This window comes from Phascolarctos cinereus, unplaced genomic scaffold (genome assembly GCF_003287225.1).
Source record: "Phascolarctos cinereus isolate Bilbo 61053 unplaced genomic scaffold, phaCin_HiC Scaffold_2;HRSCAF=192, whole genome shotgun sequence".
NCBI lineage: Eukaryota > Metazoa > Chordata > Mammalia > Diprotodontia > Phascolarctidae > Phascolarctos > Phascolarctos cinereus.
The window spans coordinates 112,844,555-112,868,315 of record NW_027555625.1 but is presented as its reverse complement, the minus strand read 5'-3'; the positions used below and the strand labels follow the sequence as shown (position 1 = coordinate 112,868,315).

General features: G+C 36.7%; 1 protein-coding gene across 6 annotated transcripts in view; it reads left to right on the top strand.

Annotated features, from left to right (window-relative positions):
- The window catches only part of WDPCP (WD repeat containing planar cell polarity effector), a 361,091-nt gene that overhangs the window by 124,752 nt on the left and 212,578 nt on the right, over window positions 1-23,761 (top strand). The gene's annotated exons all lie outside the window — the stretch shown is intronic.

Sequence of the window (23,761 nt, the reverse complement as noted above, 5' to 3'; positions counted from 1 at the left end):
TATTCTAATGGGGGAGATAACATGCAAAAAGTTGTACATACAAGTTATATACACTGTAAGTGGAAAGTAATCTCAGAGTGAAGTCACTAGTATGGGGATGGAGTGGTGGAAAAGACCTCCTGCAGAGGGTGGGATTTGAACTGAGTTTTGAAGGAAGTAAGGAAGTAAGCTAGGAGGGGAGGGTGAAAAGATGAGCATGGAGATAGGATAGGAAATGCCCTATGTAAGCTACAGAAGTCGCAAGTGGCTTGTATTATTGGTTATAATCACTCTATTAGGTGGCAAGATTTTTTTGTGGAAATATTCATTATATGGGGTTTGAGTGTTATTGGTTTGTGTCTAAAGCAAAATATAACTTTAACTTTTTTTTAAAGAGACTAGGATTCAGCCCAATTTGTTAACAACAAAAGTGGGAGTTCTAAATGCTACAGTGGAAAAAAAGAATAGTAAAGCCAAAGACTATGGAGGTATATGGCTCAGTTATATAGGAATGAGATGATAGTGGAGATGGCAGGATAAAAGAATTTTCACCAGTGGCCCAGAATCACCAGGATTAAGGGAGCAGGTGGCAGAAATTTGCTAATCATTGGTCAAAATAAGGGGCAATTGATCAGGCCCCTGCTCTCCAGGGTCCTTTGATGACTAAGGAAACATTGTTTTAGTAGAAGTAGTATTGGCTTCTATAACTATCCATGCTCTCTCTGAGTACCTGGAAGCTGTTGTGAAGGCTGTAGAAAAATTGGACTAAACATCTGGATACATAAGCACATGTTGATCCAGTCTTCAGGGTCAGACTGACCTCAAAATATTTCTTAGCTTCATCTAAAGATGGTGAGAAATATGGCACATCTAGGAAAGACTTCATTGTGAGCTATTCATTTGACTCCTACTCAGGATGGAAGACTGTAGGTTGGCACCAGTAGGTTTTGACTACCATTAGCTTGGGGCCTCTAGTAATACTTGCATGTCCCCATTTCACAATTATGAATCATTTCACAACCATGAAACAGCCAAAAAAGTATGTATAGACAGTTTGCTGTATATCCTGTGGCATTCAAGATACTAGGAGATGCATAAGTAACCAGAGGCATGATTCAAAGCTAAACTACAAATTTAATTGGAGAGACAAAACTAGCCACCATGAAACAAAGCATAATTTGTATAGTACTCATAGGTTCAGCATGGTTGGTGTGGGATTATTATTGTTCAAGCCATAGCTGAGCCCCCACTGACTAAGCCATTTTATTCTAGGCATATCCAAAATAAATCCAGTAACAAAAATATTTAATTAGGACATAAAATAATGTAATTAACCAGGATATCAGTCAAGGAGTAAAACAGACTCTGTACCCATACACAATCAGTTAACAAATATTTTATAAGCACATATTAGATAGTAGACATTGTGCTAGGTTGTGGGGATAAAAAGACAAAAAAAGTTAAATAATTCCTGCTCTCAAGAAGTTTGTATTCTATCTGGGGAGACAACATTCTATCTGTATCTTTTATATATAAAGAATAAATATATTAGAAAATACAAGGTAGTTAATTACAAAGTGGTTAGGGAAGGAAGGCACTAGTACTTGTGGAGATCAGGAAAGGCTACACGTAGAAGATGATGTTTGAGCTAAGTCCTGAAGGAAATGAAGGATACTATGAGATAGGGAAGAGGAGAGAGTCTATTCCAGGCATGAGGGGATGGCCAGCAAAGCAAAAGTTTCAAGATGGGAGAGATTGTCACGTGTGAAGAAGAGAGAAGGCCAATTTGAGCTATAGAGTATAGGAAGGGGAGTAATGTATAATGAGGCTGGTAAGACAAATTGGTGCCAGGTTGTGAAAGGCTTTTAAAAACCAAACAGGAGCTGTGTGAACCCAGTTCTAAACCACTCTTCGTACAAATAAAGCCAGATCTAAATAATGGGAGCAATATTAATTGTTCTTGGGTCAGCCGAGCCAAATATGATTAAAATGACTATACTATGTAAATTAATTTATATATATATATTCATTACTTTATTAAATTACTAAATAATTGCTTCATAAAACTAGAAGAAAATCATAATAAAATTCACCTGGAAGTAAATAGAGAATGGAAGAAATTATTTGTCATATCAATGGCTAGAGGAAGAGTTGGTGACCAAGTAAGAGATAGGGAGGTTCAAAGAAGTAAAATGCATGATTTTGATTACACAAAATTTAAAGAAATTTTATATAAACAAAACCATCACAACCAAAATGAAAAATAAGAGCAGAAAACTGGGGGGGGGGTGGAAACAGCAACAAGTTTCTCTGAAAAAGGTCTCATTTCTAAAATATTATAGGGAACTGCATCAAATTTACAAGAATAAGAGCCAGTCAACTAATAAATAGTCTAAGTATACGAATAGACAGTTTTCAAAAGAAGAAATAAAAGCTATCAATAGATTTATGAAAATAAAAATCACTAACTCATTCTTAGAGAAATGCAAATTAAAACAACTCTAAATTACCACCTAGGAAAACTTGTATGGACAGATGTAACTTGAAGTGAATAGAACCAGGAGAACAATTTACACAATCATGGTAATATTCTAGATGTAATCACTTCTGAAAGACTTAGTAATTCTAATCAACACAATGACCAACTGCAGTTCCAAGGACTCATGATGAAATGTGCCGTCCACCTCCAGAAAGAGAACTGAAGGACTCAAAGAGTGCAAAATTGAAACATATTTTCTTCTATTTCTTTTTTTTTCACTTTTCTTTTTCTTGGAATGTGGTTAATGGAGAAATTTGTTTTGTATATATCTCTCTATGTATGGAATGATTTTTATTTTTCTTGCCACCTCAGTGGATGAGGAAGGTGGGGAAGGAAGGAGAGAATTTGGAGCTGAAAATAAAATAAATTTTTTAAAAGCCAAATGGAGGAGATGTCAGAGGCCACATGAAGCCATTAGAGTCTGTTGATTAAGACAATGATAGTGAGACCTGCATTTAAGAAGAATCACTTCAGCAGCTATGCGGAGGGTGGATTTGAGTGGGGAGAATCTTTAAACAATGAGTCCAGGCTCTGAGGGCCTGAACTAATGTGATGGCTATTTGAGAGACAGAAAGGGACAGATCTGAGTGATGTTATGGAAGCAGAAACAAGTAACTTGGTAACTTATTAGATATGTGAGATGAGGGAGAGTGAGGTGCATAATACCAGTGTTATGAACCTGGAAGGCTAGAAGAATGTAGTGTCCTTCAATAGAAATCAAGAGAAGTAGATTTGGAGGAGAAGATAATAAGTTCTGTTTTGGGTGTGTTGAGTTTGAGATGTCTACAGGCATCTAGTTTGGATTGTCCAGTAGACAACTGGTGATGCATGACTAGAGGCAAGAACAGAGAGTGGGGCTGGTTATATGGATCTGTGAGTCATTTGCATGGAGAAGATAATTAAACACCTAGAAGCTTATATCCCAAGAGATGGAATGAGTTTTCAACTCCTACTCAGTAAACTGCTCTTGAGTCCTAAGTCCTTTTCTGTGACATCACTATGATATCACTAAGACCAGGTATTCTTAACCTGGGTTCCCATGTACCTGTTTTTTTTTAAATATCTGATAATTGTATTTCAATATTATTGATTTCCTTTGTCACCTTACATATTTTGTTTTATGCATTTAAAAACAAGATTCAGAGAAGGAATCCATAGGATTCACCAGACTGCCAAAAGGGTCCATGACATAAAAAAGGTTAAGAACTCTACTTTAGACTAATGCACAGCCTTTAAACTTCATGGGAAATGTTTTCTACCTCCATATTTCACATTTATAATTGGATGATAAATTATGTGGTATAAAATACAAGTGCTATAGAAATTCAAAGCAGAGCTTGCTGTCTAAAGCAGTTTGCAAAGACTTTGTTGAGGTGAATACAACTTACATTGGGCCTTGAAGGACAGGTCCAGAGCATCAACAGAAATAAAATAACAGAGACAGGAACAGGTGTGGTTGGAATGGGAGACCCATCAATGTAGTTTGGTCTCTCAGTAGGATTTCTCTGCAGCTGTTTTATTAACAGCCTATCATTTTAGAGGTTGTTTAGTCTATTTTTATGATTATGCTAATCAAATGACTAATCATTTCCATTCAGGCCACTGAAATTCAACCTTGGACTTCTTGTTCTGATATGTTTTCCTAATGTCTTTAATTCTTTTGAAATGAAAAAAAAAGTGAATTCAGCCATTAGAACTTTGGGTATTAACAAGACTTGTTCTTTGCCAAATATTTTGACTCCAGAATATTTTTGCAGTTCCATTCATGCTCATTAATTTCTTTCATTTTGCAAAGCTGAAGAGTATGCATAGAAGACTTACCATGATATGAAGTGAGATTTAATGTACAAATATACATATATGTGCATAGATATCTGAATAGCTTAGTATTTCATTGAATATAGTTTTTTGGAGAGGCCCCAGAACTGACCTTTTCATCTACTGATTGTAAAATATGTAACTTCACATTTGGTTTGTTATCGACATCAGCAGTTTAGATGGTATATGGAAATCTCCTGACCTTGATCTAAAATAGTTTAGTGTAAAGTCAAGTAATATCTAAACTTTGGGACGTATTTCTAACAGTAAAAATAATTGAGCTTTTTAATAATAATAATATATTGGCATTGGCAATAATTGAATAAGTGTTTCCTTCCTGCTCTGTTCTTTCTTCTCTTTCATTAATTGTTCCCATTTTTGAAAGATTTCCGTGTAGAAACCACAATTCCTTTTTCCCTGAAGCATTATTATATAATAATGCTTCGGAATGCTTTGAGGTATTTTGCTATAAAGAAAGCCAGTGTAGCACTATGAATTGCTGTTATTTGTTTAAGGTTGGTTGACCAACGTTTGTAAAACTAAATGAGACAAAAACCTGAGGAATTGAATTCATTTTGTTGATTGTCACATGTATATTACAAAGTGAAAACAAAGTCAACCAAGATTTGTCCTTGTCATTGTCTGAATACACTAGGGGAAAAAAAAGTTGTATTTCTATAGCTATTAAATGAGAATAATTTAGGGCTCTATTTTGAATATTTATATATAGATGTTTTAGCTCACGTTTAGATTCCCATTCTTTTGTGATATACTGGTGGGAATGTGCCAAGTGGAAGTATGTTAATAAAATAAGGATCTTTGTATAGGTATGGAAGCTCATTAGATAACTGCAAGGGTTTAATACATTATATATGTGCCAACCAATCTGATAACGATAGCAATCTGATAAAAACAGCAATATAGTAGAAGGCACTGCTTTTGCCAAATTATGATTTATACCTCCAGGTGAATAATGTTTACTGTAATTAATCTTAGTATATTAGGTATGATGTTTAGCAATTAGTGATTGTGCTACATGCTTTAATGGAAAGAGCCCTGAATTTGGAATTGGAGCAAGGGTGTGCTGGAGCCAGCTCTTACCCACTCAGATTACTAAATTTTCAGTGTGAGCATTTATACTTCAGAGGTAGGCAAACTCTACAGAAAAGAGTTTGATTTATTGTTTTATCTGTTTCTAGGCTTAAGAAAATGTCAGTAATACAGATTAAACTTAAAAGTGTGTCATAGTACTTTTTTTTGTTTTGAAAGCTATTAGTGAAACATTTATCGGCACACCACTGAGTCAGAGGACCTAAGTTAGAATCCCAGCTGTGCTACTGACTACTTTAGGAAATGCAATTCACCTCTCATAGTTTCCTTATCCTTAAGATGAAAGGGTTGCAAAAAGTTTTTAAACTGTGCTTGCCTCTTGGCAAGTAATAGAGTTATTAGGTTCATGTCCCAAATAAAGCAGAAAAAGGCCCATATGTATGAAAGTATTTATAACACCTCTCTTTTTACTGGTAAAGAATTGGAAACAAAGTGGATACCTACTAAATAGGAAATGGCAGACCAAATTATGGTATGTAAATGTGATGGAATATGGTTGTGCTGTAAGGAATGATAAAGGGGAGGAAAGGGGAAAGGAATAATCATTTATTAAGCACCTGCTATGTGCCAGGCACTCTGCTAAGTGATTTACAAATAATTATCTCATTTGATCTTCACAAGAACCCTGGGAAGTGGGCACTATTTTTATCTGTATTTTACAATTGAGCAGACTGAGTCAGACTGTTTCATTGACACATAGACAGAAAATGTCTGAGGCTGAATTTTCCTAACTCCAGGCCCAACACTCTTATCTACCGTGCCACCTAATTGCCTAAAATAAAGTAATGTAGCATAATAGAGGAGAAGGGTGCATTGGGAGATTTGTCTGGGAGAATACATTTATGACAGTATCAATTCACTGCTCCATCAACAATGCAGTAGTGTGCCCATCTTCCCACCATCCTTCCAACATTGGTATTGCCACTTATTGTCTTCTTTGCCAATGTGCAGGATGTGAGGCAAATCTTTGGGGCTGTTTTGATGTGCATTTCTCTTATTACTAGTGATTTGGAGCATGAAATACTATTTCAATTCTGCTATGGAAAATTCTAAAGCTTTTACTTTATTTATCTGATAAAGTGTCACTCAACACCCTGAAGCTGAGATCTTAGGTGATGTATCTCTTTTGTACAATGGCAGGCCCCAGTAGAGTAATTACCTTTTTGAATGATTATATGTGTCATTGGAAGGATTCCTTTGGGCAGAAAAATGTGCAAAATTTCATCCAAAGAGAAACATTACAAAACATGGGCCAGGAAATTAGAGGAGGGAGAAGTTGCAGAACCCATTGCCTTATTTACCAGTGTAGAAACCTTCTATGAGTTCCTGATCAAATGAATCTCTCTTTGGAATTATTCTTTTTGCTACATCAGTTATAAGATGACAACAGTGTTTGAGGAAAGTTATCTGTAATGTAGATTGGAGGGAAGGAGGAACTATTATTAGGTAGATTGGTTGTTGAAGTTATACAGTCATGTGACAGTGACATCTAGGGTAAGGATAGTTATATTCAAATTAAGGAAAGGTACAAAGCAATCTCAGAGAGACTGTAAAGAAAGAAAAATAATAATAGCTAGCATTTATATTATACTGTGAAGTTAGCACTTGTTTATGGCATGAAACCTGCCCTCTCTAGGTTAATCTATGAAAGACTTCATCAAATGTATTCTCCTGTTCTTTCCTTCTGACAGTTCACTAACTCACAAGGTATATGTATACATTTATATACACACTCATATATGGTATTTCAAATGCTAATGTTTCATCATATTTTAAGTAACATTACATTTATTTTATCCCTTTTTAATCAGCAAGATAATCCAGAGTCAAATGGGGTTAAGGATGGAAGACTTTCTTAAAAAGAAAGAAATATTTTTCAGACAGATAATGTAAAGGCAAAAGGTATTCCTGGTGAAGAAAGTGACACTTTTCTAAAGAATCAAAAGATAACAGAGACAGGAATGAACAAGTTATATTTATGAGGCAGCCAAAAAAATGGCTCCTCTGGAATGCAGTGTCCAAGTAAAATAGTAGCATGAAATAAAGTTAGTGAACTGTCAAAATGAAAGAACAGGGGGAATGCATTTGATGAAGTGTTTCGTAGGTTAACCTAGAGAGGGTAGGTTTCATGCCATAAACAATGAGCCACATTACATATGGTCTTTTAAACAAGGGAGTGATAATAATATTATAATATATTAATATAACAAGTTCTACTTTTCCAGAGCACTTTCCCTGAACATTATCCAATTTGATCCTTAGAACAATTCTGTGAGATAAGTAGAACGGGGATTTTTATGCACTTTCAGAGATGAGGCCCCAGAAAGGACAAGTGACCCACCTGAAGTCACATGATGAGTACCCCTAAATCAGGGCCTCGACGCCAGGTATTTTTTTGTCCTCATCTGATGTTCTTTTCTCTTGTAATGAAATGAAGAAGATTTGGGAAATATTAGTCTAACTCTCTATATAAAGTGGATTGGAAGGAAGAAGAAGAAACAAAGGTTAAAGAGACTATTGAGGTTTCCAAGTATGATGAGGCTGTGAGGCTAGATACAGAAAGCAAGCAGAAACAGCCAAAATAGGTGTCTTTGAGTCCATTCCCTAAAGATAATGCCATTTACTTTTGAGTAAGCCCATGAGCAGCTCAACTAAGAACTTTATTTTTACCTTATACAAAGTCTAATTAACTTGGTTATTGAATTTTTGAGCCCACAACAGATTAGAAAGAGGGCAAAGGATGCCACAGGTAGTCAATCACACTGAAATGAGCTCCCTTTCTCTGTGATCTTCAAGCAAAGGCCAAAAGAACGTTTCTCAGGGATGTGACGTAGGGAAGTCTCGTTCTAGTATGAGATGGACCAGATGGCTTATGAAATATCAACTTGGATTCTGTGATTCTTTAGCCAGCAGTAAATGGCAGCAAATCATAAGAAAAGAATGGAGGAAATTATAAAAATCAAACACAAGAACTGAAAGAGAATTAGTTGTAACTGGGAGTGTTTAGTGTGTGAGCAAACAGCCTTACCAGGGTATCACTCTATTATAACCTCTTACTTCTTCAGTACTTCAGTGAGGGATCTCTTCAATGTGGGGAATCCTCCTACCAATGCTTTCCCATCCCTTGAGTTTTGTCCATGAACTCCCATAATTTTTCCACTGTTGGTCCTTCCAGTTTTTGCTGAGGGTTTTCCACCATGTCCTTTAACATTATTTGATTCAGACTTATTTGATGTGACTGTCCATCTCCTTTTTCAGTAATATGTTTCTTTCATGCCACATTTTTTAAAAAATAGAATCACAGAATCTCAGAATTAGAAAGAATCTCAGAGGCCATTGATTGTTTACAAAAATTCTATAGTTATCTTCTTACTTCACATCATCTTTATTTCTGAATAGAATAAATACCTTTCTTTGTTCCTACCTTGCAAGTCATCCCTTGTAAGAAACAATGAACCAGAAGAGGGGAAACAGTTCAGCAAAATTAGATCATATATTGAGTCTGACGACATATGTAATGTTCCATATCCATAGATCCTAACTTCTGCAAAGAAGAAAGAGGAGGTATGTTTTTGTCATTCTTGGAGACCATCTAGTTCAACCCATATCTGAAGAAGATTACCCTCTGTGGCAAATCTAGCACCCATCCTTGCTTCAAGCGAGGACTGACTGCCTGGCTGAAGAGCTAATTACACACTATCTTTCAAGGCATCACATTCCACTTTTGAATGGCTCAAATTGTCAGTGAGTTTGTTCTTAAATCAAGCCTAAATTTGCCTTCTACCCATTGTTCCTGCTTCTGCCTCTGAGGCCAAATAGGACAAAGCTAATCCTTCTTCCACAGGATCACCCTTCAAATATTTAAAGACAGCTATCAGTTTTCCCATAATCCTTCTCTTCTCTGGTCTAAATAAGCCTAATTCTTTTAGCTGACCTTAATATGGAGTGGTTTCAGCACCCTTCACCGTCCTCATTGCCCTCCTTTGGATGCTTCCATCTGACGTCTCAGAATCCTTTCTAAACTATAACGCAGAACTGAATACAAGACTGCAGTCATTGTCTGACCCCAGCAGAGTAGAGCAGAACCATTGTCTCCCTTGTCCTGAACACTATGCCTTTCTTTAACATCATCATCAACATCTCACTAGCATTTGTATAGTGCTTTAAGGTTTGCAAAGGACTTTACAAACATCATGTTATCCTCACAACAACTCTGGGAAGTGGGTGCTATAATTGTCCTCATTTTGTAGATGAGGACACTGAGGCAGATAGAGGTTAAGTGACTTGCTGAGCATCATACAGCTAATAAATGTTTCAGACTGGATTTGACTTCAGGCCCAGAGTAGATTGTGAGTTCCTTGAGGGCAGAAGCTGTCTCTTGCCTCTTTTTGTATTGCTAGCACTTAGCATAGTGCCTGGCACTTTGTAGGAGCTTAATAAAAATTTATTGGCTGGCTTTACTGCCTGTCCTTCCTAACTCCAAGTCCAGCATTCTATTTACTATGGGCCGTGGCTGCCTCTTGCTGTAGATTATATTCACTTTTTTGGTTGCATAGATATGAATCTTTTTTTTCTTTTTTTAAAATTTTATTAATTTATTTTGATTTATCAACAATCACTTTTATATGTGTTTGAGTTGAAAATTTTTCTCCCTCTACCTCCCTCCCCCCACCTTCCCAAAGACGACATACAATCTGATATAGGCTTTACATTTACATACCCATTGAACATATTTTCACATTAGTGAAGTTGTAAGTAAAAATTAAAACAAATATGAGGAAACATCAGAAAGATGAAACAAAACTCAACAGAAGGTAAAAATAAGTGACAGCGATTCGACTTCCATAGTTCTTTCTTTGGATGGGGACAGCCTTTTCCATCCCAAGGCCTCTGGAGATGTCTTAGATCCTCATAATGCTGAGAAGGGTTCAGTTTAACAATCTTAGTCATTGCATAACGTGGCTGTTATTGTGTACAAAGTCCTCTTGGTTCTGCTCACTTCACTCAGCATCAGACCATATAACTCTTTCCAGGTTTTTCTGAAGTCAGCCTGTTCATCATTTCTTATAGCGAAATAGTATTCCATTACATTCATGTACCACAACTTACTCAGCCATTCCCCAATTGATGGGCATCCTCTCAATTTCCAATTCTTTGCCACCACAAAAAGAGCTGCTATGAATATTTTTGTACATGTGGGTCCTTTTCCCATTTGTTTGATCTCTTTGGGATATACCCCTAGAAGTGCTTTTGCTGGATCAAAGGGTATGAACATTTTTGTAGCCCTTTGGGCATTGTTCCAAATTGTTCTCCAAAATGGTTGGATCATTTCACAACTCCACCAACAATGTATTAGCGTTCCAATTTTCCCACATCTTTTCCAACATTTATCATTTTCCTGTTTTGTCATGTTGGCCAATCTGATAGGTGTGATGTGGTACCTCAGAGTTGTTTTGATTTGCATTTCTCTAATCAATAACGATTTAGAGCATTTTTTCATATGACTGTAGATGTCTTTAATTTCTTCACCTGAGAACTGTCTTTTCATATCCTTTGACTGTTTATCAATTGGGGAATGGCTTGTGTTCTTATAAATTTGTCTTAATTCTTATAGAGATGAATCTTTAGGCATGAAGATGAAGTATGGGGCTGTTGAATAATCTCAGGAATAGGTGATGTAAGTATGAACCAAGGTGGTGGCTAAGTAAATAGGGAGAAGAGGTTAGATGAAGGATGTTGTAGAAGTAGAAATATAAAGATTTAGTAACTAATTAGATACGTAGGGTGACGAAGAGAGGGGTTTTGAGGATGACATCAAAGTTTTGGGTCTGGGAGACTGGAAGAATGGTGCTCCCTTTGATAGAAATAGGCAATTTTGTGAGATTTGTTTTCAGGGAAAGGTAAGTGCTACCATGAGTATTTTAAATTTGGATTGTCTCTTGCATCTTCATTTTAAAATGTCTAACAGGCATTTGGTGATGGGGAGCCAAAGCAGAGGGAAGAGATTGGGACTAGGTCTAGATCTATCTGAGAATCATTTGCACAGAGATAATAATTGAGCTTGTTTGACCTGATGAGGTCACTAGGAGAGAGAAGAGAAGAGGGCCAAAGTCAGAGTCTTAGGGGTGCACCCATGGTTAAAGGGTTATGCTATGGATAACAAGACAGCAAAAAAGCTAAGGAACAGTTATGTGGTAGAAGAACCAAGAGAGAGTAGTGTCATGGAAACCCTGCAGGTAAGAGAATAACCATGAGAGAATTGTCAATAGTTTCTAACGTAACAGAAAGGTCCATTAGGATGAGAACTGAGAAAAGATTGTCAGATTTAACAACTAAGAGAACATTCATAACTGGCAAGAGTAGTTTTAGCTGAGAGATGAGGTTAGAATCTACTTTGCAAAGGGCTGGGGAGTGAGTGAGAAGAGAGGAAAGAGAGGGAATGAATGCAGACACAGGAGCTAGCTCCACTGAGGAGAGCTGAATGTTGGGTTTTTAGTGTAAGCATTCACACCTCATAAACCAGCAAACTACGAATCAGGTCATCATTTTTTGTTTTGTTTTGTTAACTGTCTAGACTTACCAAAGTGTTAATAATTAATTAATTGATAATTAGCAATGAATTATAAATGTATCATGTATACATTCTTCTTCTGGAGAACTGGTTGTTAAACATTTACTAGCACAGTCCTTGGTGTAGTGAAGGATTTTTTTTTTTAAGGATAGAAGAGACTTGGGCATGTTTGGAGGCAGTTGGGAAGGGATGAATAGATAGGGAAAAGTTGAAGATTGGTCTGGGAGCAAGAATTGAACGGGATCAAGGGCACACATAGAGGAGTTGGCCTTAGTAAGATGAACAGGGGTTAGTAAGATGGGGAAAAGATGGGGAGAAGATTATGATAATGTAAAGGGGTTTTGAGATAGAAAATAGAGGGAACTCATGGTGAATAAACCCAGTTTTCATCATAAACCAAGAGACAAGATCCTCAACTAAAAGAAGGGGGCAGTAAGATATTATAGGAGGCTTGAGGAGAGAAGAAAAGGCTTAGAATCACTTCTGTGAGGAATAAAATAGGGAGTCATTAAGGAGGAATAAAAAGACTCCTTGATTGCTCTGAGGGCTCAGTTGAAGTTCTTTAACATAAATTTATAGTGTACCTTAACATTGTGTGACTTCACAAGATCAAAGGAGCTGGAAGGGACTTTTTAGGCCATCAAAGTCCAACCTCCTCACTTCATGGATGGGGGAACTGAGGCTGAGAGAAGTTAAATGCCTTGCCTAGTGTCACACAGCTTTTTCCAGCTCTGTTTAGCAGTATGTAAATAGGAATGGAGGAGATGGATGATAGGAGTAATCTGTGGCTGGCATTTGGTGAAGGATGAGCAGAGACAGGCCTGAGATTGTAATGATGGGTAGAGGGATTGGAAGTCATGATGATGTTGAAGACTAGTTTTAGGAGGGGTGAGGCATAAGGAATGTTGAAATGATGGGAAGTTTTGCTCAGCTAGAAGAATGTGAAGTTTTTATTAAGGAAGAGGAATCCTTGTGAGTAATGGTGAAATGTAGGGTGTTGCCATACATGCTTATATACAGTTGAGATGGCATGAAGGAGTAAGTCGTGGATTAGGGCAGAGGTATCAAACATGCTGCCCCCAGACCAAGTGGCCCATCATATTCCCAGTGCTCCTGGAACCAGATTAAAATATGATTGGGAGATATTTAACAAAATACATAAAAATAACAACGAAACATAGATAATGTTAATATGTGTTTTCTAAGTCAATATGTAGCCCACAGATTTAGTGGCCTTTGTTTCTATTTTAGTTTGATACCACTGAATTAGGGAATCAGGGAAGACTAATGGAAAAGTCAACACCTGAACTAGGCCTTGAGAGAAGAGAATGATTTCATTACATGGTGATATTGGTCCTTGGAAGGCATTATTCTAGGCAGGGAGGAGATATTTGGAAGTAATATAATAAGTGCCTATGCAGTATGAGGCTGAGAACAGCAAGCAGTCCAATTGGCTGAAAAGTAGAGTGGATGAAGAGAAATGTGTTGAAATAAGGCTGAAAACATAGAGTGTAGCCAGATTGCTGCAGACCTTACATGCCAAGCTAGAGTTTATATCTCCTGATCATTTGGAGATTGATATGGTCAGACCTGTGAATTAGACAGATTAATTTGGCAGCCATGTTGAAGGTAGATTAGAGAGAAGAAAGACTGAGGGCAAAGAGATCACTTCAAGAGGCCATTAAAATGATCGTTGAAATCTTACAAAGTTATGGTAGTATGAGTAGAGAAGAAGGGATAGATCCAAGAGATTTAGGTTAGCTTGAGATTAGTGAATCTCCATTACTAAAGATCTTCAAGTAGATGTCAGATGAACATAGCTAGAGAATATCATTCAAGTGTTTCTTTTGGATGAGATACGGTCTCTGAGGTCTGTTCCAAATGTGTATTTCTGTTGTATCATAGTTGTATATATTGTGGAAGCAGAATTGACAGGGCTTGACCCTTACCTAGATATGCGTATGTATATAGTGATGAACCTGAAGTTTTGAGCTAGGGGCCTAGTAATGACTAGTTCATGATTAGACATCATGAATAAAATTGTCAAGTTGGGATAAGGGGAAGTTTAGGTTATGTTGAGTTTAAGGTGCCACTAGGGCACTCAAGTGGAGAGGTCCAACGGCCAGTTAGAAAGTTGGAACTGAAAACCACTGAGGAGAGCAGGGTGAATTATAACACTTTGAGAGCCATTAGCATGGAAATGATAATTGAACCCATGGAGACAGGTCAATTTTTTTTTTTAGGCAATTGGGGTTAAGTGACTTGCCTAGGGTCACACAGCTAGTAAGTGTCAAGTGTTTAGTCTGGGGATAGATTTGAACTCAGGTCCTCCTGACTTCAGAGCTAGTACTCTATCTACTGCACCACCTAGCTGTCCCCAACAGATTAAATTTTTGATAGACAAAAGTAGAGCCCAGGTTGGAGCCTTGGCAAACAGCTAGGCCCACACTTTTAGTGGGGATAGGGAGACTGAGAAGAATGATGATGAACCAACAAAAGACACTGCAAAATGAATAATCAGGTGGGTAGGAAGTCAGAAAACAGCAATGCAATGGAAGCCAAGGGAAGAAGCATCCAGGAGGGAAGGGGCTGGCAAGCAGTATGAATGGTGCAATAAAACCTGGGAGTATGAAAACTGAGAAAAAATCCATTGGAATATTGACAGCCTTGGAGAAAGCAGTTTCAATTAAATAGTATGGTTAAAGGCACATTGTAAGGGGTTGAAGAATGAGTGAATTTGGGATCTACAGAAGTTGAGAGAGTGTATACTGCTTTTTTTTGCAGTGTTTTGCTGAACAACTGATCATTTTTAGCATACTCATTCATTCAAAGATTATTCAAAGGTGATAGATAAATGAGTTGTTATGAAGGTAGAATCAATAAGACTTGGCAATTGATTGAATATATGAAGTGTGATGGAGTGAAGACTCAAGGATGATGCTGAGGTTGTAAATCTGTGTGCTACCCTCATTACCAGGAAATTTGCTACTGAATGTGATTTCTTACTAACATTTAGAATGCTTATTTACTTACAAGAATATATTTTTTAGAATACTTTCCTCTTAGGCCACAAAAGGAAATTTTGTCTCATGACTCACAGGTTCCCTATTTACTTGAAGAGCTTGAGTACAGCACATTTTATTTTAATAATTATTTTTATTGATGTACTTTGCTTTATGTCATCTTTGCTTCTGACATATTCCTTACCTAGCAAAACATCTCTTGTAAAAGAGATTTAAAAAATAAAGAAAAAGCAGTTCTTTTTTAAAAAAGTTAATTTCATCATTAATCAAGTATTTGTTTTCTCTCTCTCTCCTATTCTTCCCTGCACTTAAGAAACAAAAGTTTTTTTAAAAAAAATTCTTTGTAACAAATCTTAGTCAAGCAAGAGAAATTCCTGCATTGACTATGTCAAAAATGTATTTTTTTATTCTGCACTTTGAATCCATCACATCTTTTTCAGAAGTTGGGTAGCATACTTAGTAGCAACATTGTCTTCTAGAATTGTGGTTGATCATTTTATTGATCAGAATTTTTAAGTCTTTCAGAGTTGTTTGTCTTTGCATTGTTGTATAAATTGTTCTCATATTGCTTACTTTACCCTGCTCTAGTTCATACAAGTCTTCCCAGGTTTCTCTGAAATAGTCTTTTTCATTATTTTTTATTGCATAATAGTATTCCATTATATTTTTATACCATGATTTAGTTAGCCATTCCCCAACTGATGGGCACCCTCTTAGTTTCCATTTTTTGTCACTATAAAAAGAACCATTAGAACTTTCTTTGTACACATGGGTCTTTTTTCTCATTTTGATCTCCAAATACAGCATATCATTTGATCTGATAGTATATGCAATATCTCACACCTAAATTCCCCTACGTCTGCAAGGAAAGGAGTGAGGTATAGCAATATATCCAAAAAAAGATTCACTATGACCAAGTTGGAGTTATACTAGAGAATGAAAAGATGGCTTCACATTAGCAAGACATTATCGCAATTGTATTCAATACAGATAATTATGTTAACAGGTATAGAAAAGGTTTTTGACAAAGTGTAGCAATTATTTATGCTTAGTAAATTTGGAGTGACTTTTGTGATTGATTAGTTCTGCCTGGGAGCCATTGGTTCCAATCTGGGATTATCAGTATTCTGTTGAAGTCACCCACTTCCCTTAAAACACATAGGGATACAAGTTTCAAAGCATTACTAGTTTCATTTGCAACTTAATGGAAATATAACTTGCACTTGAGCCCATAGAAATTAAAGCTATCCAACAGCCAGCATGTCTTCCCTCAGATCATCATCCAAAAAATTAAGTTAATAATACTGTATTCTATCACAGCTATCACAGGGCTGTTGTGAGGCTCAAGTGAGATAATTTATTTAAAGTGCTTTGCAAACCTTTAAGCATTATATTAATAAATATCATGTCATTATCATCATCATCATCAACATCATCACTACCACCACCACCATTATTATTCATCAACTCTTTACCTAACCATTTACTAAATACTTTTTGTTTTAACTTCTGGGTTGAATAAAAGAAAGCTTAGTGGAATGAAGGAGAAGGAATGGAAATAAAGAGGGAAAAGAGAAGGAATTGTGAGATCTAAATTTTGGAATTGTGAAATCCAGAAATCAAAATCTATGGAAAGCTTGAAAACAGCTTATTTTGAAGGAATGGCAAGTTTGGAGAAGGATGAGAACTTGAGAAAGAGCTAATAAGGAGAGAGAAATTGATCCAGCAAAGGAAAGGAATAGAGTGAGCACTTCAAGGTGCTAATGAAGTGAGGAGAATGACAGTTTGAAGTCCCTTTGAGTTCTAAATCTATGATTCCATGATCCTACCTTCAAGGTCAAAAACCCTCCACAAGCAGTTAACACAGCAATTCTCCAGGAGTTGGCACAAATGACAGTCATAGATTTTAGGAGACCAAATTCCAAAAGATTCAGAGAGAGGGTAATTAATCTTAACTTCTACAAGGGAAGTCAGCTCATTAGGAATAGGAAGCTTTCAAGAGTGAAATTCTGAAGAGACAAAGAGAAACAAATCTGATGGGGAGGAAATGGGAGTTGAAAAAGAGTTATGTGGAAGTACAGGGAATTAATTAATGAACCTTCAGATTTTTAGAAGACATACAGAAAATGGAAGTCAGGTTAAGTAATGCACAATGGATGCCAAAACATGGCAGGGTTGTAAGAGAATAGTGCTGGGATGCTAAACTTAGAATGAGCTGAGGCTGGCAAGGAAAGCTAAGGATGATTTGTTAACTGGTCTGGAGAAACAGAGAGAGTCAAATAAAGGACAGGATTGTTATTCGGTTTGTTTCCCTAACCTTTCTGCTTACAACTTCCTATTGGAATCTGAAATTCAACATGTCTAAAATTGAAATTATTATCCTTTCCCCAAAACTCTCCTTTCTTCTCAACTTCTCTGTTATTACCGAGGGTAGCGCCAACAAGGAGTCAACAAGGAGTAGGTTCTGGAATTTGACGAGATTGAAGAACTGGGAGTTTAGAGTGTTAGTCATTGATGCTTGAGGAATCAAGAATGCCAGAATCTCCTTGTATAAGGGCAAGAGTTGGAAAGGAGAGGAAGAGATCTGGCCAAGTACTGAACTCCTTGAAAAAGGAAGGTTAATGACCCAGGGACAAACAGGCAATGGTGACCATGTTGCCAGAAAAACAAGGAGGTTAAATTACTGGTGCAGGATTTGAACCAAAGTGCCCCTACCACTGATATTGGCTCTTTGTACATTGTTGTGATCACTTATCTTAATTAAATGATTTATAGTCTCTTAACTTTTTTTTTGCCTTTTAGTGTTAATTATATTTTAATATGTATAGTCAGGCAATAAACCTTAAGCACCTACTACTTGTCAAATACTGTGCTAAGCGTCTGGAATACAAAGGAAGTTAAAAAACAGTCTCTGTTCTCAAGAAACTCACATTCTAATGGGGGAGACAACATGAAAATAAATATGTGCTTGATTGTTAGCTCTTTGAGGTCATATCTTATACTTGTCTGCATTTCCCAGGGTAGCTATCATAGTGCCTTGCAAGTTGTAGATGCTAAATAAATATTTTTCTTTCATTGGTTTATTGATTTACAAAGTATTTCTCCACATGTGCTCTTTAAATAATGAGCTCCCTCAGGAATACATTTATTGACCCAATGCCTCTTTAAAATAAACCATGAAATAAGAGTACCAGGTTGTTATGACCAGGATGTTTATTGTAGGATTATAGGTTTAGAGCTAGAAGGGACCTTAGAAGGGCCAGTGAGTCCAATCCCCTGAGAGGTTATGGGACTTTCTCAGGGTTACCCAGTAAGTATCTAAGGTAGGATTTGAATTTTGAACCTCCTGATTCCAACCCCAGTGTCTGTCTAATGGGAATTTTTAAATTTGTCATGTATCTAATCAACTTTTTTGTTACTTTAAATTATTTTCATGTATTTACAAGACTGGCATTAAACAGTTCTGCCAAGAAAGGCAAAGAAACTAATCCCAAATCAAAATCCTGGAGCTGAACATGACTTTGGAATTCAAAATATCATTGAGAGCTTTGCTCTGTAGGCTAACATCTTGTAGGTTACAAACATAAATTTATTATAAGACATTTAGAAACGTCTATAACTCTTTTATGTCAGATTTAAGGTAACTAGCCTGGTTTTGTGCCAAAGTTACCATTATTTTCATAAATAATTTCCTTCTTGAAATTCTGCACATTCATCAAATCATAATGTGGTATTACTACCAGACTGAAGCTAATATAACATGGCAAATGACCGGGATTTACTGAGTAGCTTCAATTCAATACTTAATGAGCCAGGTCCTCCAGAAAATGAACACTACTTTGGCAGTAAGAAAGGCACTTGAGGAAGTTGCATAAATGCTTTGGGTCCACAAGTGTGACATAATTTATTAAGTTATAGGCTTTGTATCTTATTAGAATTATGGTCAGAAAGAAGCTGAAGGAAATGGAGACTGGAAGACTTTCCCTTCAAAAAGAAAGTCAGCAAAAGTTCCCAAAGCAGATTGGAAAAGGAAACCACTGATTAGGAAAAGGGTATCCCAAGATTTTAAAATGTAAACTATTTGGGGAATCACTGGAAGAAAGAAGATGCAGGGGAGAGTAGGGGACTTGGAAGTAGGGAGTAATCTCCCACTAGATAAAAGATTAAGTAATGGAAGGCTAAAGCCAAAGAAAGAGAGGATTTTGACAGCTGGCCAAGATGGTTCAGGGTCCCTGAGCCATGAAGAAGACCTGCCAAAACCACAGGGGATTCAAGAAAGATTTAAGCTGTTAGATTTAGTCATGTCTAGGAAAACTAGAGTTAAATGGGGCAGCAATTGAGAAGAGTAGAAGGGTGCCTAATTACATCTGTGTCAAGATTACTTGAAATCTTGATCTGGATTGTGTACCATCTATTCAAATATAGTAATTATGATTAACAAGCCCTATATTAAGCTGTTTTTAATGAGGAGTGATAGGCAGCCAGGTGGAACATTGGATAAAATTTGGGACTTGCTGTCCAGAAGACTGGAATTCAAACCCTGCCTCAGATACTTAACTAGTTGGACAAATCTCTCAGCCTCTGTTTCCTCATCTGTAGCATAGGGACAATAATAGCACCTCCCTCACAATGAGTTAACCAACCACTATGAAAACCAAATGAGTTAACACATAAACTACTTTGCAAATCTTAAAGTACTATATAAATGCTAGCTAGTATTACTGCACAATGCTTTGAATGATCCCAGTCCACCTGCTACTGTAAAAAAGCCCATCTCTTTTGTATCACTACTCCCCTAGTAATATTATGTGAATATAAATCATGAAAAACCATGATCTCAGAAGTGTGAAAATGACAAATAATCTTATGGCACAAAGGATTTAACCTCCGCAAGCCTCAGTTTAATCACCTGTAATATAAGAGATTTGTACTAAAAGTCCTCTTCAGGTCCCTTCTAGCTCTAAATCCGTGATCCAGTGATTTTACTGAAGGTAAGTATGACCTGAAAAGAAGGAGGACCAGTCATGAATCAAGAAAAAGAGAAAACAGATGGGCTAGCCAACTGCTGCTTTGGTACCCTAAAGATACTAAAAGAACAAGAGTCTGCCAGCCTGTCAGTCAATCAACTTTTATTATGTGGCTAATACATGCTAGGCACTGTGCTAAGTACTGGGCATACCAAAAAGAGCCAGAAGACAGTCCCTGTCCTCAAGGAGCTTGCAATCTAATGGGGGAGACAACAAGCAAACAAATATGTACAAACAGACTATATATAGAATAAATAGGATTTAAGTGAAAGAGAGAAGGCACTAGAATTGAGAAGGGTTGGGAAAGCCTTCTTGTAGATGATGGAATTTTAGTTGGGACTTAAAAGAATCCAGGGATGAGGTAAGTGAGCATTCCAGACATGAGGGACAGCCAGAGAAACACTGGCAATAAAAATTGTTTCCTAGCTTTCTGCTTTCCTCCAGTCGTCATTGCATTGGCTTTGTTTGTGCAAAACCTTTTTAATTTAATGTAATCAAAATTATCCATTTTGCATTTCAAAATGTTCTCTATGTCTTATTTGGTCATAAATTATTCCCTTCTCCATAGATCTGACAGCTAAACTATTCCTTGCTCTCCTAATTTACTTATGGTATCACCCTTTATGTCTAAATCATGTACCCATTTTGACCTTATCTTGGTATGTGGTGTAAGATGTTGGTCTATGCCTAGTTTCTGCCATACTATTTTCCAGTTTTCCCAGCAGTTTTTGTCAAGAGTGAGTTCTTATCCCAGAAGCTGGAGCCTTTGGTTTTTCAGAGGTTATGCCAGCAGAGTGCCAGGTGTGGCAGTTTTTACCATGGTGGAAAAGACTTTTGAGTACAGTCCAGGCGGTGGACTGAGTGTGTAGTCTTTCTGAGGACCAGCCTGGCTAAACACATAGCTAGGTATTGTTGACCAGTAAGTAGGCTGGTAATTTGGTAATTCTTTGGCTATGGCAACATGTGGAACAATGAAAATTATAAAATGGTTCTTTGTCCCAAGGGGTCCTCTTTTTTCAGTGATATGGCAGAGAGTGGCAGAAAACTGGACAGAGAGTTTTAAGACTCAGTTTTTAGATAGGTCATAAACTTTAACTTAGCTCTTGACATTCTAAATGTGAGATCCTTGTCTAAAGATCAATGAGTGCTCATCACACTACTGGCACAACTTAAATCATGTCGATCTTAACATTCTCACTTTAACCAAAACCAGAAGACAGAAGGAAACTGTAGTTAACTGGAAGGACAGCTGACAAGCCCTCCCTCAAGAGACAAATAAAGGAACGAGCAATTATCCTTTATTGTAGATTCAAAAGCACTAAGAAACATCATTTCATGGGATAGTTGGTCCCCTCATGTTGTTATGCTCATGATAAATATTTGCAAAAAGACTACCACGAAAACAATTGCAAACAGTGTACCACCATCTATTGCAGATTATGAAGAGGTAAAGAAATTCTGCAAATAACTCTGTAAGACCCAGTTAAATCAACACTACTTTGATATTGGGTAACTTTCATTGCAAATATTGCACTAGGTGAAGAAGCTGAAGAATATGTTGAAAAATAGAAATTGAGAATAAGGAATTAAAGACACTCTGCAGGATCTTAAAGTCTGTAAGTCACATATGTTTATGTTGAGAAAAAGAATTGGAAGGTACTAGACATGATGAACATGAAATAATATCACAATGGAATTTATTATATTTGAATAGACAGGAAATCACTTATTACTGACATGGGAGTCATTCTTGAAATCAGGTGGCTATGAATGATCAGAACATTAACTTTTTAAAGTAAAGATCAAAATGAGTACAAAGTTAATGCTATTAAAATACTACTCTCTGACTTATTTAAATTAGTTATAGGCAGAAAAATAGGATATGAACAGTAGAAAGGACATACACACCAAGAAAAATAATTTCTTATGGAAGTTGAATCTCTTTTTCAACAATCACCAACAGTGACTCAGCAGCCACTTCAGTCAGTTTTTTCAGTAGCCTACGATGTGTTTGTGCCTGCCTGGTGATTTAAACTGTTTGAGGGGAAGTAGGCCCATCTCCTTACATGTCTTGGATTTCAGTTTCTTCCAAGCTACTTTTCTTTTATCCTTCAAGTATGAAGATTATGTTCCCTAGTGTAGAAGACAGAGATGAAATAGAAATGATCTCTTGGTTATTAATTATTATCATCTCATCAGCTTCCAAATATATTCCTTTTTTTTTATCTTCCTCTTGCCTCCAATATAGCTTAAAAATCTTTTTGCTGTTGTAATTCTTCATGGCAAGTTTTATCTCCTTCTAGGCGTTAGTGTTCCTGATGTTAGTCCTACGAGACCATGCCATACTTTCATATTCATCCTCAGTTTTCTACCCCTGCTTGAATTTTCTTTACATGCCTTTTAAAAAATCTGGGTTGCTCCATATGTATCCGCAGTGTTCTCCTTAGACAGCACCTTCTTTTTTTCCTCATGGAGATAATTAGTCTTTATATGGCCAAATTTTGTTCTTGAGAACATCCCATCCCTCTTGGATAGACTTCTTAGCCCCTCAGATTCTCTCTTTCCTTTCTCTGAATTCTTGGAAATACACTCTCCCAATATCCAAGGTCCCTTAGACATCCCTTGGCATTATCTTGCTTACATATTACAGTTGTTGTGGTTACTTCCTCCCAGAGTTCCTTTCATCTCTTCCTTGTTCACTTGACTCACATGGACTTTTCACAAATCATGGTGATATTGATATTTGACATCACTGAATATCATAGGGGCAGGTATTTTAGTTATGCAGTTTATATTTATTTTTTCTCTTTTTTTTTGTTACATTTTAAGTTCTTCACTTTCTCCTTCCTTCATTCTCCTCTCTACACTAGAGAAGGTCACCATTTGATGCAGATTTGCAAATATATGTAATACCATACTATGCATACTTCTATTTATCAGTTCTTTTTTCTGGAAGTATATAGCATCTTCCTTCATAGGTCCTTTATAATTGACTTGAATATCTATAGTGCTCAGAATAACTTGGTTGTTCACAATTATTCTTCATAAGCAATTTATATTTATAGGATAATTGTTTTGAAATCTTTGGGGAAAATGTAGCTATTATGATTGGTTTCCAAAGCTAACAAGTATGATTTGTTCTCTTCTCCAAAGCCAACAGTTCATTTCTCTCCCCACCCACACCAACATGATATTGACATGAAATAGAACAATGCTTTAAAGTCTCCTCTTCTTAATAGACTATACTTTTGAGGCCCTGAGGACGAGGAATTTGTTATAGACAAAATTATAAAAATAAGTTGATCATAAAGAACCTTTCAATTTGCTGTCTGATTCACGAACCTGGGATAGATAAGGTCTTTCCATGTCTTCTTCGTGCCCCTCTTTCAAAGTCTCCCACACATGTTCAAATATGTCCTGACATGGAATTCTCCTCTCTAGCTGGGACCTGATAGATAGGTGGGTGGGGGAATTCCCAGTTTTGTTTAAAATCTTAGTTGTGTTGTGGGTTTGGCCAGCATTTTTATGATTAGTTAACTAACCATTGGTCTTCTTGTACCATGTGCTATACGGTGACTCATCAGCACTGATACTGTTACCTTGGAAGTGAAATGTTTTCTTCCACTGCTGAAATTTCATATACTAATAGACATTTAGAGGTTATACAGAGGTTGGGTTTTTTTCCAGCAAGGTT